At 37.8% G+C, this 16,326-nt stretch overlaps 1 long non-coding RNA gene across 1 annotated transcript; it reads right to left on the bottom strand.

Annotated features, from left to right (window-relative positions):
* Positions 1 to 13,446: 13,446 nt before the first annotated feature.
* LOC131179063 (uncharacterized) lies at positions 13,447 to 15,673 on the bottom strand. Its single transcript, XR_009148066.1, has 2 exons — positions 15,462 to 15,673; positions 13,447 to 13,777 (listed from the first exon to the last, which is right to left on the bottom strand). It is a non-coding gene; the product is annotated as an uncharacterized LOC131179063 (long non-coding RNA).
* Between the last annotated feature and the right edge of the window lie 653 nt (positions 15,674 to 16,326).

The raw sequence follows: 16,326 nt of genomic DNA, 5'->3' as shown, positions 1-16,326 counted from the left end.
TCTTTTCTACCAGAATACTTGAGAAAAAGAAAAGAAAAGCTAAGAAAAGCTATAGGGCTTCCGGTAACATGATAATCATCATCATACTACGAATTATAAGAGATATAAAAGTATATCTACCAAACGATAGTGACATAAACAAAGGGCCCTACTTGAATGATGCTCGGTATCACATGGCCTGCTAAGGCTTTTCACATCAGCTGTATAATAAATATATAATTTATATTTAAAATTGAACACGTAAGTTGGTTGACTTGTTCTCGACTGGGGCATTACTTTCATTTAATTAGGGGTTCTATGGACAGCCTGTAATTAGGTCAAATATATTAATGCCATAAAGCCATGCATGCCCATCATCACATCAAAAATTAAAAAAAATATATTATATTATATTTATTTTAAAAATCATATATGAGATAATTTATAAATACTAATAAAATTTTTAAATTAATTTATATATTTTACTAAAATTTAAATTTAATATCTCATAATTGATTTAATCGAAAAAATTTATTCAAAAAATATTAATTAAAAGTTCAAGTTTTACCGACTGACTTATAGAATTTGAAATCTTCTTCTAACTTTTATGATGATTCAAAATGATTGAGTTAGGAAGTGCCGTTTTAGAGAGGAGATGCATACAAATATAAAAAGCCAACCAACTGCACAGATGGAAAAAATTAATACTTGGGTTTGAAGTTTGTAGTCATTAAAGAAAGTATCATTTGGTAACAAGGGACGGCAAGGCTAACTAATTCATGCCCATCTACTCCTTAATAATTTTGTTTATAATTAAATAAATTTGTCAATGACATCTTTTATAGGTCTAAATTGTTACTATGCTTCGTTAGTCTAATTGAGTGAATCATTCTTAATTATCTTCGTAAGTACGCTAATAAAACCTTTGCCAAAACTAATATTCAAATGATTAAAAGGAGTCTAGGTTTCCACTCAAGGATAAAATAAAATAAAGATTGAAGTAAGTAGATAATTTATTTAATATATATGTATATGTATGTGTAAAATAGATCTTCTTGATATAATTTTCTATTTTTTTAATTAAAATTTTTAAATAAATTGATTGCCGAAATTTATGAATTCTCTTGACGTAATGGTTTTGTTATAATTATAAGCATTTCGCTATTTCAATGTAGAAAGGGACCACAATGAGTTGAGTTTTTACGGATACTTGATTTGATCGAATTTTAATATGATGAGCTTGAGTGGTATATAATTGGATTTAAAGAATAATATCCATAATGAATTTGAATTTTATATGTTGGAAATCTGTAAATCAAACTTGTTTATATAAATACTTAATTAAATATAAAATATATATTTTTTAATAATAATATTTATAAATTTTATATTTTTTATTTTAAATAAAATAGACTTTAATTATTTTTGAAATTATTAAATTTTAAAATATAAATTATTAATAGAAAATAATTTGTATATAGATTATTAATAAAAAATATATACTCAACTCAACTCAACTAAGCCTTTATCCCAAAAATTTGGGGTTGGCTATATCGATTCGTTTTCTACACTCTAAACGATTTTGGGTTAAATCCTCAGAAATGTGTAATGTTTCTATGTCATGTTGTACTACTCTTCTCTAAGTCAATTTAGGTCTACCCCTTTTTTTCTTTCTATCCTCTAACCTAATGTGCTCTACTTGTCTAACTGGAGCCTCCATATGTCTATGCTTCACATGACCAAACTACCTCAATCTCCCTTCTCTCAACTTATCCTCAATTGGCACCACTCCTACCTTTTCTCTAATACTCTTATTATGAACTTTATCTAGTCTAGTATGGCCACTCATCCACCTTAACATTCTCATCTCTGCAACTCTTATCTTAGACGCATATGACTCCTTCAGTGCCAAACACTCACTAACATATAACATAGCCGGTCGTATGGCTGTACGGTAAAATTTTTCTTTCAACTTATTGAGAATCTTGCGATCACATAAAACTCCCGTGGTACATCTCCACTTCAACCATCCGGCTTTAATCCTATGACTAACATCCTCCTCACATCCCCCATCTACTTGAAGGACTGAGCCGAGATATTTAAAGTGATTACTTTGGGACAGTACCACTCCATCCAAACTAACTTTTTCTCTATCACCAGTTTGGCCTTCACTGAACTTGCAATGCATGTATTCTGTCTTCGTTTTACTTAACTTAAAGCCTTTTGACTCTAGAGTACTTCTCTAAAGCTCTAGCTTTCTATTGACTCCTTCTCGTATCTCATCTATCAGAACAGTATCATATGCAAATATCACGCACCAAGGAATACTCTCTTGTATATGTTTCGTCAATTCATCTAAAACTAATGTAAAAAGGTAAGGGCTTATAGCTGATCCTTAGTATAATCCAATTGAGATCGAAAAATCTCTTGTGTCCCCTCCCACTGTGCGCACAATAGTACTTGCTCCTTCATACATATCTTTCAACACTTGCATGTACCTAATAGATACCCTCTTTTCTTCTAACACACTCCATAAGACATCTCTTGGAACACTATCATAAGCCTTCTCCAAATTAATAAAAACCATGTGTAGATCTTTTTTCACATCTCTATATTTCTCCATCAAGCTTCTAATGAGAAAGATCGCTTCCATAGTTGAATGACTGGGCATGAAGCCAAATTAATTGAGAGAGATAGAAGTATCATGACGTCGTCGATGCTCCACAACTCTCTCCCACAACTTTATAGTATGGCTCATGAGTTTAATTCCCCTATAGTTTGAGCAACTTTGTATTTCTCCCTTATTTTTAAAAACAGGTACTAAAATACTCCTCCTCCATTCATCAGGCATTTTTTTTGAGTTTAGAATCTTATTAAATAATTTAGTTAACTATGCCACTCCCATATCTCCCAAACACTTTCACACTTCAATTGGTATTCCATCGGGTCCACAAGCTTTACCCACTTTCATTCTCTTAAGTGCTTCCTTTACTTCTAAAGATCTAATCCTTCTAGTATAATTCACATTCTTTTCTATTGTTCTATAGTCTATATTCATGCTATTACCATTTTGATTATTATTAAAGAGATCATTAAAATAATTTCTTCATCTTTCTTTAATGTCCTCATCTTTCACCAACACTTTTCCTTCTTTATCCTTAATGCACCTAACTTGATTGAGATATTGACATTTCCTTTCTCTCCTCCTTGCTAATCTATAAATATCTTTCTCCCCTTCTTTAGTTCCAACTTTGTCATATAACTTTTCAAAGGCCTGTGCTCTTGCTTGACTAACTGCCTTTTTTGCCTTTTTCTTTGCTATATTGTATTGTTCATATGCCTCATTATTATCACATTTAGGTAATTTCTTATACCATTCCCTTTTTCTCTTCACTGCCTTTTGTACTTCTTCATTTGACCACCATCTCTCTTTTGAGGGTGGTCCATGTCCTTTAGACTCTCCAAGTACTTTTCTAGCTACTTCTCTAATCTTTGATTCCATCTGTATCCACATATCATTGGCCTCCATATCCAGCTTCCATGCTTCGGACTCGAAAGCTCATTTTTGAACTTCACTTGCTTTACTCCTTTGAACTCCCACTACTTTGTTGAAGCTACATTATTTCTTTTGATCTTACTTGAATTGTTCATAAACTTGACCTCCAAGACCACTAACCAATGGTGACTTGTTAAAGCCTCTCCTAGAATGACCTTGCAATCCTTGCATAGAGCTCTATTTGTCTTCCTGGTTAAGAGGAAGTCGATTTGGCTTCTATGTTGCCCACTTTTGAAAGTCATTAAATGTGACTCTCTTTTTATAAAGTAGGTATTTGCTAGTATTAGGTCGTATACCATAGCAAAATCCAAGATGCTTTTTCCCTCCTCATTTCAACTGCCAAAACCAAAACCTTCATGAACATTCCCATAACCTTGCCTATCACTTCCTACATGTTCATTCAAATATCCACAAATGAAAACTGTAACACTCCAAATTTTTAAATTTATTATTTTGTGAGTAAATATTAATATTTTATTTTAGTTAAATTTTAGGAAATTATTTGAAATTATTTGGATTTTAGAAATCGGGTTTGATTTTTCAAAAATATAAAACTTTGATGATTTTTAAAAAATTAATTTAAAGACCACGTGATAAAACTAAAAATATATTTGGACTCTACAAATTTTTCTGAGTTTTCTAGAATTTTTTCGAAATTTTTGAGCCTCGTTTTCGATCCCAAGGCAAAGTAAAAATTTAAAATTTTGTATCTTGAATCAGACTGGCTGAATTGAACTGGACCGGATCAGACCGGCCTTTCTTTTTCTTCTTCTCCCTTCTGCCGCGCGCCTGATGTCTCTCCTCTCTCTCCCGTTTTCTCACTTCTCTCACCTCCCCTCGCCCCGCCGCCACCACTCCAGCCCTCAGCGCCGCCCCAGTGTCTCCCCCTAGCCGGTTGACGCTCCAAGCGGCCGATAAACAAGCGTGAAGTCCTCCCCTGCCCGCGCGCGATTCTTCACCTTCCCGGCCAAAATCCGGCCTATCCGGCCACGGATCGGACTGGGTCTTGTGTCAAACTTCATCTACACCTCAAGAGCTTTCCATAGACACCAAGAACACCAAAATCTATCGAGCAGTTTGTCCAATTTTTGTCCGAAAATTTTTAGCCTATTTCAATTTTTGGGCTAGATTTCTCGCAAACTGTGAACCCTACGAGAAAACTGAGAGTACCAGAGTGCTCCACTAGTCTAGAGCTTCGCGGCAATATAAATTTCAAAATTTTTCGATATTGTTTTTCGGTGGGTCTCACGAAACTTCGTAGTATTTTTCTGAGAATTAAATGAGCTTAGAAAATTTCATAAAAATTATGTACTAACCCCCGTGTTGTGGGCTTCGTGTAAGTACCTTCAATTTGTGAAAATTCGACAGTTGCCCGGGTCTGTGAATTTCCGACTAGATAGACAGGCTACCGAAAAAGTCTTAGAATTGGGTTGAGATTTTGGCTACCCCACCATTTTCAGACGTCTCGAGCGCGTCCCCGGGGTCGGAATTGGGATAGATAAACCCGAACCTTACTTTTTCTTAATTGTTTAATGATTGAATTAGATTAGAAATTTGTAAAATATTCATGGTAGCTCAAAAAATTATGATTCCTTTTGCATTAGCTTAGTAATATTGCTAAGGACCGTGAGGCAACGTTCTAGAATTTTTAGAGCTCATTTGGGTAGTTTTTGCAAAAGGGTCAATTATAAAGACTAAACTGTAATTTTACATATTGTGATTGATGACTGTTTGGATGGGCCTAGGAGGGGCTGTGTGATGTGATTGAGTTGTAAGTGTATGATTTGTGGATATAGAAGTGCGTTTTGAGCCCTTTTGCAGGTTAGACATATGACACCCCTTACCCGTCTACATGTAGCCGAGCAAGTTATGCCACTCAGTGTGTCGGAACATCAATTCATGTTTTAATTTCAATTTATCCCTTTTTATTTATTTATTTACAATTTTTGAAAAAAATCTATATTTACCGCAAATTTTATAGAAAATCCGGCAGAGTGCCGGCTATATTTTGGAAAACAGTTCTTCTGCACCTGTTTAAAAACACTCCCAATATAATTACAATCTCAATCTTAATCATTTCTGAAATCAATTCAGTATTCCAAAATTTACATTCAACTCATATTCACCAAGTTCAATGAGAAATACTCATATTTAATTCTGAACACAGTTCATAGATAATTACAGCAAAAATATAAGTACATGAGTTTATAATGTACATAACAAAAGTTTACAAAATACAAAATAACAAAATATCAAAATATCCCAGATGGCCTAATGTCCTACCGAATGCACTGCAATGTGAGGTGACTCTGAACTCTGAGTACAGATATGATGGCTCACCCAAGATGCGGTCCATTGGACTCCCGGCTAAATCTCCAAGACTGCAAGTGGCAAAGCGACGATAAGCAATTCTTCTTAGTGGTGACAATATAAAATAGAATAAAATAAAATATAATAAAATATGCAGAATGTAGGTTTACATTTTTGGGTGGACTAAATTTCAAATATTTATTACAATATTATTCGATTAAAGTTGAGTAAGATTTATTAACACTGCTTGAGTAACCTATACTAGTTGGATCGGATCGATAAACGGGTAAACTTGCACAGGGTACTAAGTACCTCGGACCATCACACCATCGGTCACATTGTGTCTCCTGGTGTGCAATAGAACAGCTAATAAGCTGTAATAATTATCGGGGGTTAAATCCAAGTATAACAACTCACTATCATAGCCAAAGGCTATTATGTTACAGAATGGCATGGGATGCCATGAAATACAGAACGGCATGAAGCCATATGCGATCGCTAACAGAACCCTATTGGCATGCCAACCTATCCAAACCAATCACATTAGGACTACTAGGGCATTTAACACTTTTAATTTGTGTAATTCTTTGAAATTGAAATTTTAATGATTACTATTCATTTCATTAGTCAACCAAAATGTTGACTTTTGCATTGACAATAGGTAAATTAGGTTAAATATCATTAACATACCACATTTTACATTTTAAACTTGTTGGTATTGGTTGCCAACACCATCTCTAAGCTTAATGATAATTAGACAAAATTTTTAGTTTTCATGCTTTAACTTTACTGTTCCATTAGTCACCTTTGCAGTGGTATTTTGGAAAAGTGATCAACATGAAAGTTGTTCCTTATTTTGTCTAGATGAATTTCTTGTTTTGAATCACTCCATTTGGAGTTTTGTAGCTCAAGTTATGGCCTAAACACCATAACTGGCCGGATTGGGCAGATTCCAAAATTCTGGGCAAAACTGATTCTGCCAGATTTGGTGTCTCAAGTTTGGTTGGCAATTTGACTAGGTTATGATCATAATTTGAGTCAGGTTTCTTCATGAAAGTTGTTGGTCTATATTTCACCTTGTTTCTGGTAAAATTTCAGGTCAATTGGACCTTTCTACATTGAGTTATGGCCAAATGACCAAACACTGTTCATTTGGTCATTTTGCCCACGCAGAGTGCAGGTCACCCGAATTAGGGCAAGCTTTTGGTCAAGTTGGTTTGGTTTTCTGGGCATGGTTTCTTCATCAAAGTTGTGCCATTATGTGTCTAGTTTTATTTCTAATTGGCCAAACACCAATTGAACCTCTACAATTCAAGTTATGGCTGTCCAAACAGGCTGGACTCACAGCCACACCTGCAGGTCACCCAAGGCAACCACTCCAACCTCAAATCCCACAACCCAATTCACTTCATTTCTGGTTCAAACCAAACCAAATGGTCACTAATTGAGCATTAAAACCTACTTCTATCATCACAAGATCAAAGTCTCATTTTCCCCCCTCCAAACCCTAACTCAACATTATCAAACTTGCATTTTCACTTTATTTCTTCAATCTACTTAGCAAATACACATTGTGGGCAGCCCCAATACCCTTTTAACTTCATTAAACTCAACACCATCAAACCCTAACCATGGCTGCCAAAAATAAGGGATGGCATACCAATGTCTTTCATCAAGTTTCTTTGTCATTTAATCACCAATATAATGCTTAAACATGGAATTGAATTTAAATTTAAGGTTTTGGTCACTAACCTCTTTTAGCTCAAATCCAAGCCAATCAAAACTTTAATTTTTCTTCAAGATTTTGCTGCCCAAAGCTTCCTCAAGGTGTGGGGTGAATTTTTTGTGAAGACAACTAGGGCTTTTATGGTGTGGAAGCTAGGGAAAATCAAGCTTGAAAAAGCTTGTCCATGGAGGTTAGGGAAAATTGGTTTACGGCAAGGAAGAAGAGGAAATGGAAATCTGATTTCTTTCTCTCATTTTTCAGCCCATTTTGTCTTTTTAAACATATTTATGCCATGTGTCAACACTTGAGTGGGTGAAGGCACACTAATGACATCATGTGATGTCATAAATTCCCATTTAATTCATTTTTTTTTCTTTTCTTTTCTACTCATTTTCAATTCAACTTTTAGTAATATTTATTCACATTTTATGTCATAATAATTATTTACTTAACTGGACAAGTCGGCCAAAAATCACCTCTGAAGGCGAAATGACCAAAATGCCCTCCGTTTGGCTTAACGGGCCAAAATTGTCTGTACCGATTGAAAAATTTTTCTAAGTATTTTCTTGGCATTCTAATGCCATAAGAACCTCAATAACCCTTCTCTGGAGTCCCAAAAATTATTTTATAATTTTTCCCCCGGGTCTAGGGCTCCTAGTTGCGAGAACCGCAACTTCTCACTAGGTTACCCATCGCTAGGGCACCGGCTCATTTAACTTGGTTGTATTTTATTTCTAAAATTTTTGCTAAATTTTTCTTATTAATATTTGAGTTAATTATATTAGTTTAAATATTTTTCCATACATTCTAGCTGTCCGGACCGACACCGATCACCGAACAAAGAGATCAGCATTTGACTAGCTAAAGTGAGGATGTTACAACTCTTCCTCTAATAAAAATTTCGTCCTCGAATTTACTCGATGCATACAGTTGAGGTAACTGTTGCCTCATCATCTCTTCACTTTCCCAAGTTGCCTCCTCGGTGTTGTGGTGCTTCCAAAGCACTTTCACCAGTGGAATCTGCTTATGCCTCAACTCTTTTACTTCCTGAGCCAGGATTCGTATGGGTTCCTCTTCATATGTCAAATTCGGTTGTACTTCAATTTCTTCCATGGAGATGACATGTGAAGGATCTGAGCGGTATCGTCTTAGCATAGACACGTGGAACACATTGTGGATCTTATCCAGCTCTGGTGGTAAAGCTAGCTCAGAGGCTACCGGTCCCACACGTTCAATGAATTCATATGGGCCAATAAACCTAGGGCTCAACTTACCTTTTCTTCCGAACCTCAATATTTTCTTCCATGGTGAGACTTTGAGAAACACTTTATCACCAACGGTATACTCTATCTCTTTTCTCTTCAGACGGCATAAGACTTACATCATCGGAGGCAATCTTGAGTTAGCTTTGATTATTTTCACTTTTTCCTCACTGTTTCACTGTGTCCGCCCTACCAAATTATCTTCGCCCAATTCAGTCCAAAGACACCGAGTTTTACATTTCCTCCCATACAAAGGCTTCATACGGCCATTTGGTTGCTTGCTTGGTAGCTATTGTTATATGCAAATTCGCGATGGAAGATATCTATCCCAACTTCCTCAAACTCAATGACACAACTCCTCAAGATATCCTCAAGGACTGGATTACTCTTTCTCGATTGCCCATCCGTGCGAGGATGGAAAGTCATCTTTGAAATGGAGTTGTGTACCCAAGGATTCATGCAACTTCTTCCAGAATCTTGATGTAAACCTTGGGTCTCGATCAGATATGATAGAAAGTGGGATTCCATGCAGCCTAACTATCTCACTGATATACAATTCTACTAGCTTCTCTAGTGAGTAGTCAGTCCTAACTAGCAGAAAATATGCTGACTTCGTCAATCTGTCCACTATCACCCACACTGCATCATGCTTCCTTTGGGTGAGAGGTAGACCACTAACAAAATCCATAGTGACCCGGTCCCATTTCCATTCAGGTATGTTTATAGGCTGTAACAAACCCGATGGAACTTGATGTCCTGCCTTAACTTGCTGACATGTCAAGCATTTAGTCACATAGTCAGCTATATCCCTCTTTATACCAGGCCACCAATAATGAGGCTTCAAATTATTATACATTTTTATGCTCCCCGGGTGCATAGCATAAACACTTGTGTGTGCTTCTTTCAGAATACTAGTCTTCAGTTCCCCATCATCTGGTACACATACTCTTCCTCTGTAGTATAGACACCCATCTGCTTTCACCTCATATTCAATTTCCTTCCCCTCAAGAATTTTAGCCATAATGGCCATTAGTTTTTCATCTGTCTTCTGCCCATCTTGTATCTGCTGTAGTAGGGTTGGCCTCACTTGCAACTCAGCCAAAATAGCTCCATCTTGAGCTAAGGATAGACAGGCATTTAGTGATCTTAAAGCGGTGATGGACTTCCTGCTCAAAGCATCAGCCACTACATTTGCCTTCCCAGGATGATAATCTATCACACAATCATAGTCCTTCAGGAACTCAATCCATCGCCTCTGTCTGAGGTTGAGCTCCTTCTGGGTTGGCAAGTATTTCAGACTTTTGTGGTCTGTGTAAATGTAGCACTTTTCACCATACAAGTAATGCCTCCATATCTTCAGTGCGAAGATAATTGCTACAAGCTCTAGATCATGGGTAGGGTAGTTCTGTTCATGTGGCCTTAACTGCCTGGAAGCATAGGCGACCACTTTCCCCTCTTGCATCAATACACACCCTAGCCCATTATGTGAGGCATCACTGTAGACCATAAAGTCTTTTCCTGACACTGGTTGTGTTAACACTGGTGCTTCTGTCAACATAGCCTTTAGCCTCTCAAAACTGGCTTGGCACTTATCGTTCCAGTCAAATTTCACATTCTTGTGCAACAACTTGGTCATTGGAGCAGCTATAAGAGAAAACCCCTTCACAAATCTTCTGTAGTATCCAGCTAGCCCCAAGAAACTTCTGACCTCAGTTGTATTTCTAGGAGGCTTCCATTTCATCACTGCTTCTATCTTTTTAGGATCTACTCTAATCCCCTCAGCTGATACTATGTGTCCAAGAAAGGAGATTTCACTCATCCAGAAGTCACATTTGGACAACTTAGCATACAACTTCTTTTCTCGCAGGGTTTGCAGAACAATCCTCAAATGTTCATCATGTTCTTCTCTGGTCTTGGAATACACCAGAATATCATCAATAAATACCACTACAAACTGATCTAAATATGGATGGAAGATACGGTTCATAAGGTCCATAAATGCTGCTGGTGCATTTGTTAACCCAAACGGCATCACTAGAAATTCATAATGCCCATACCGGGTTCTGAATGCAGTTTTTGACACATCTGCATCCTTTACCCTCAGCTGATGATATCCTGATCTGAGATCAATCTTTGAAAATACACCGGCTCCTTTCAACTGATCAAATAGATCGTCGATTCTGGGCAATGGATATTTATTCTTCACAGTTACTTTGTTCAACTGCCGATAATCGATACACAATCTCAAGGTTCCATCCTTTTTCTTCACAAATAGCACCGGAGCTCCCCATGGTGACACACTGGGGCGTATGAACCCCTTATCAAGCAACTCTTGTAACTGAATTTTCAACTCCCTCAATTCAGTAGGTGCCATCCTATAAGGAGTAATAGAAATGGGTGCTGTACCCGGCATTACCTCAATAGCAAACTCGACTTCCCTTTCTGGTGGTAAACCAGGCAACTCTTAAGGAAATACATTTGGGAAGTCTCTTACTGTGGGTATATCACTCAGGTTTAGCTTAGCTTGCCTAGTATCAACCACGTGTGCTAGGTAAGCTTCACAGCCTTTTCTCATCAATTTTCTTGCAACTGTAGCTGAGATAACATTGGACAGGAAATCTGTCCTTTCACCCACAACAGTGATCTCATTACCCTCAGAAGTTTTCAGAGAAATTATCTTCAATTTGCAATCAACTATTGCCTGATGACGTGACAACCAGTCCATACCCAAAATCACATCAAACTCGTGGAAGGGCAATTCAATTAGGTCTGCCGAGAATTCATACCCCTGAATCCTCAACGGGCAACCTTTATACACCTTATTCACTACCACACTGTGGCCTAGTGGATTTGTGACCAGAATGTCTTGATCACTCTCCTCTATTGAAACTCCCCTCTCTATGGGTAGTTTGATGCAAATGTAGGAATGAGTGGATCCTGGATCCACCAATGCATGTACAGAAGTATTGTAGAGGGAAAACGTACCCCTGATGACATCCGGGGCATCTTGCTCCTCCTGAGCTCTGATGGCATAAGCCCTAGCTGGCATTCTAGTGTCTGGCCTCTCAGCTGACTCGGATGCAGGCCTTAATGATGGACCAGCTACCTCAGGTTTACCAGGCTTCCTACCTCTTTGTGGTGCAGAAGCAGGTCTGTTAGTTTGTGTTGGAGAAACTGTAGTAGTCCTCTCCGGACAATTCTTGATCTGATGTTCTGTTGATCCACACCGTAAGCATGCACCAGTCACTCGCCAACATTCCCCCTTATGCCACTTCTGACAGTACTGACAGGCAGAAGATGCAGGGGCTGGTCCCCTAAACACCGTCCCTGGAGAGCTGCCCATTGATGGTGTGGGCTGGCCTCTCCTCGGTGTGAACTGCGGTCTGGGCCCCTGAGACTGACCCTGACCCTGTGGTGGTCCTGAACTCTGAGCAGGAGGACCCTTACTCTTCTTACTGGGAGCAGAAAATGCACTGGACTGACCCGGACCCCTCTTCTGCTGTCTTTCCCTTCTATTTTGTTCATTGATTCTGACCCTTTCCACTTTCGATGCTGCATCTATCAGTTTAGCAAAATCCGTAATCTCTAGTGCTGTGATCATAACTTTGATGTTGTCATTGAGCCCTTCCTCAAACTGTCTGCACCTCTCCGCCTCGGTAGGGACCCCTCCCATACTGGCTCAGTCTGACAAACTCACGCTCATACTCAGCCACTGACAACTGTCTTTGTCTCAAACTGATGAATTCCCTTCTTCGCTCTTCTAAATATACTTTGCTAATATATTTCTTCCTGAACTCTGTAAGGAAGAATTCCCAAGTGATCCGTTCAGGTTGCACCTCACTGGTTACTGTGTCCCACCACTGATATGCGTCATCCTGAAGTAGGGACACAGCACCCACCAGGTTCTGCTCGGGGGTGCAGTTTAACTGTTTCAGTACTCTGATGGTTCTGTCCAACCAATTTTCTGCAGCCATGGGATCATCCTCCTTCTTCCCATAGAAGTCCACAGCCCCATGTTTTCACAATTTCTCCAAATGGGACTTCTGTAGGGCTGGTGGAGGTTGTGGTTGTGGTTGTGGTGGTGGAATTGCCCCCATCATTTGCCGGTAAAACTCGGTCATTTGCTGGAACAGAGCAAACTGAGGTTGAGCAGGTGCCTCAGCTGCAGGTGGAGTAGGTTCTCCCCTGCCCCCAGACTCAACCCTTGGTGGAGCATGACTCTCCACCTCTTCCTCAACTGCTCTTTGCGAAGAAGGATCCATATCCTATTCAAAATAAGAAAACAAAAAATCTGCATCAGTGTCACCTCAACACTTACAAATGCAATGCAATGGTATGTACTCTATCTAGACCCAGAAACGCCTAAACCGATGCTCTGATACCACTAAATGTGACACCCCTTACCCGTCTACAGTGTAGCCGAGCAAGTTATGCCACTCAGTGTGTCGGAACATCAATTCATGTTTTAATTTCAATTTATCCCTTTTTATTTATTTATTTACAATTTTTGAAAAAAATCTATATTTACCGCAAATTTTATAGAAAATCCGGCAGAGTGCCGGCTATATTTTGGAAAACAGTTCTTCTGCACCTGTTTAAAAACACTCCCAATATAATTACAATCTCAATCTCAATCATTTCTCAAATCAATTCAGTATTCCAAAATTTACATTCAACTCATATTCACCAAGTTCAATGAGAAATACTCATATTTAATTCTGAACACAGTTCATAGATAATTACAGCAAAAATATAAGTACATGAGTTTATAATGTACATAACAAAAGTTTACAAAATACAAAATAACAAAATATCAAAATATCCCAGATGGCCTAATGTCCTACCAAATGCACTGCAATGTGAGGTGACTCTGAACTCTGAGTGCAGATATGATGGCTCACCCAGTATGCGGTCTGCTGGACTCCCCAGCTAAATCTCCAGTACCTGCGCGTGGCAAAAGCGACGCGCTAAGCAATTCTGCTTAGTGGTGACAATATAAAATAGAATAAAATAAAATATAATAAAATATGCAGAATGTAGGTTTACATTTTTGGGTGGACTAAATTTCAAATATTTATTACAATATTATTCGATTAAAGTTGAGTAAGATTTATTAACACTGCTTGAGTAACCTATACTAGTTGACTGGACTGGATAAACGGGTAAACTGGCACAGGGTACTAAGTACCTCGGACCATCACACCATCGGTCACATTGTGTCTCCTGGTGTGCAATAGAACAGCTAATAAGCTGTAATAATTATCGGGGGTTAAACCCAAGTATAACAACTCACTATCATAGCCAAAGGCTATTATGTTACAGAATGGCATGGGATGCCATGAAATACAGAACGGCATGAAGCCATATGCGATCGCTAACAGAACCCTATTGGCATGCCAACCTATCCAAACCAATCACATTAGGACTACTAGGGCATTTAACACTTTTAATTTGTGTAATTCTTTGAAATTGAAATTTTAATGATTACTATTCATTTCATTAGTCAACCAAAATGTTGACTTTTGCATTGACAATAGGTAAATTAGATTAAATATCATTAACATACCACATTTTACATTTTAAACTTGTTGGTATTGGTTGCCAACACCATCTCTAAGCTTAATGATAATTAGACAAAATTTTTAGTTTTCATGCTTTAACTTTACTGTTCCATTAGTCACCTTTGCAGTGGTATTTTGGAAAAGTGATCAACATGAAAGTTGTTCCTTATTTTGTCTAGATGAATTTCTTGTTTTGAATCACTCCATTTGGAGTTTTGTAACTCAAGTTATGGCCTAAACACCATAACTGGCCGGATTGGGCAGATTCCAAAATTCTGGGCAAAACTGATTCTGCCAGATTTGGTGTCTCAAGTTTGGTTGGCAATTTGACTAGGTTATGATCATAATTTGGGTCAGGTTTCTTCATGAAAGTTGTTGGTCTATATTTCACCTTGTTTTTGGTAAAATTTCAGGTCAATTGGACCTTTCTACATTGAGTTATGGCCAAATGACCAAACACTGTTCATTTGGTCATTTTGCCCACGCAGAGTGCAGGTCACCCGAATTAGGGCAAGCTTTTGGTCAAGTTGGTTTGGTTTTCTGGGCATGGTTTCTTCATCAAAGTTGTGCCATTATGTGTCTAGTTTTATTTCCAATTGGCCAAACACCAATTGAACCTCTACAATTCAAGTTATGGCTGTCCAAACAGGCTGGACTCACAGCCACACCTGCAGGTCACCCAAGGCAGCCACTCCAACCTCAAATCCCACAACCCAATTCACTTCATTTCTGGTTCAAACCAAACCAAATGGTCACTAATTGAGCATTAAAACCTATTTCTATCATCACAAGATCAAAGTCTCATTTTCCCCCCTCCAAACCCTAACTCAACATTATCAAACTTGCATTTTCACTTTATTTCTTCAATCTACTTAGCAAATACACATTGTGGGCAGCCCCAATACCCTTTTAACTTCATTAAACTCAACACCATCAAACCCTAACCATGGCTGCCAAAAATAAGGGATGGCATACCAATGTCTTTTATCAAGTTTCTTTGTCATTTAATCACCAATATAATGCTTAAACATGGAATTGAATTTAAATTTAAGGTTTTGGTCACTAACCTCTTTTAGCTCAAATCCAAGCCAACCAAAACTTTAATTTTTCTTCAAGATTTTGCTGCCCAAAGCTTCCTCAAGGTGTGGGGTGAATTTTTTGTGAAGACAACTAGGGCTTTTATGGTGTGGAAGCTAGGGAAAATCAAGCTTGAAAAAGCTTGTCCATGGAGGTTAGGGAAAATTGGTTTACGGCAAGGAAGAAGAGGAAATGGAAATCTGATTTCTTTTTCTCATTTTTCAGCCCATTTTGTCTTTTTAAACATATTTATGCCATGTGTCAACACTTGAGTGGGTGAAGGCACACTAATGACATCATGTGATGTCATAAATTCCCATTTAATTCATTTTTTTTCTTTTCTTTTCTACTCATTTTCAATTCAACTTTTAGTAATATTTATTCACATTTTATGTCATAATAATTATTTACTTAACTGGACAAGTCGGCCAAAAATCACCTCTGAAGGCAAAATGACCAAAATGCCCTCCGTTTGGCTTAACGGGCCAAAATTGTCTGTACCGATTGAAAAATTTTTCTAAGTATTTTCTTGGCATTCTAATGCCATAAGAACCTCAATAACCCTTCTCTGGAGTCCCAAAAATTATTTTATAATTTTTCCCCCGGGTCTAGGGCTCCTAGTTGCGAGAACCGCAACTTCTCACTAGGTTACCCATCGCTAGGGCACCGGTTCATTGAACTTGGTTGTATTTTATTTTTAAAATTTTTTGCTAAATTTTTCTTATTAATATTTGAGTTAATTATAGTCCCTCACTTTAGTTTAAATATTTTTTCATACATTCTAGCTGTCCGGACCGACACCGATCACCGGAACAGTAGACTGTACGGACTAGCTAAAGTGAGGATGTTACAAGA

The sequence above is a fragment of the Hevea brasiliensis genome, chromosome 4 (assembly GCF_030052815.1).
Source record: "Hevea brasiliensis isolate MT/VB/25A 57/8 chromosome 4, ASM3005281v1, whole genome shotgun sequence".
Classification (NCBI taxonomy): domain Eukaryota; kingdom Viridiplantae; phylum Streptophyta; class Magnoliopsida; order Malpighiales; family Euphorbiaceae; genus Hevea; species Hevea brasiliensis.
This window is presented reverse-complemented; position numbering and strand designations above follow the sequence as displayed.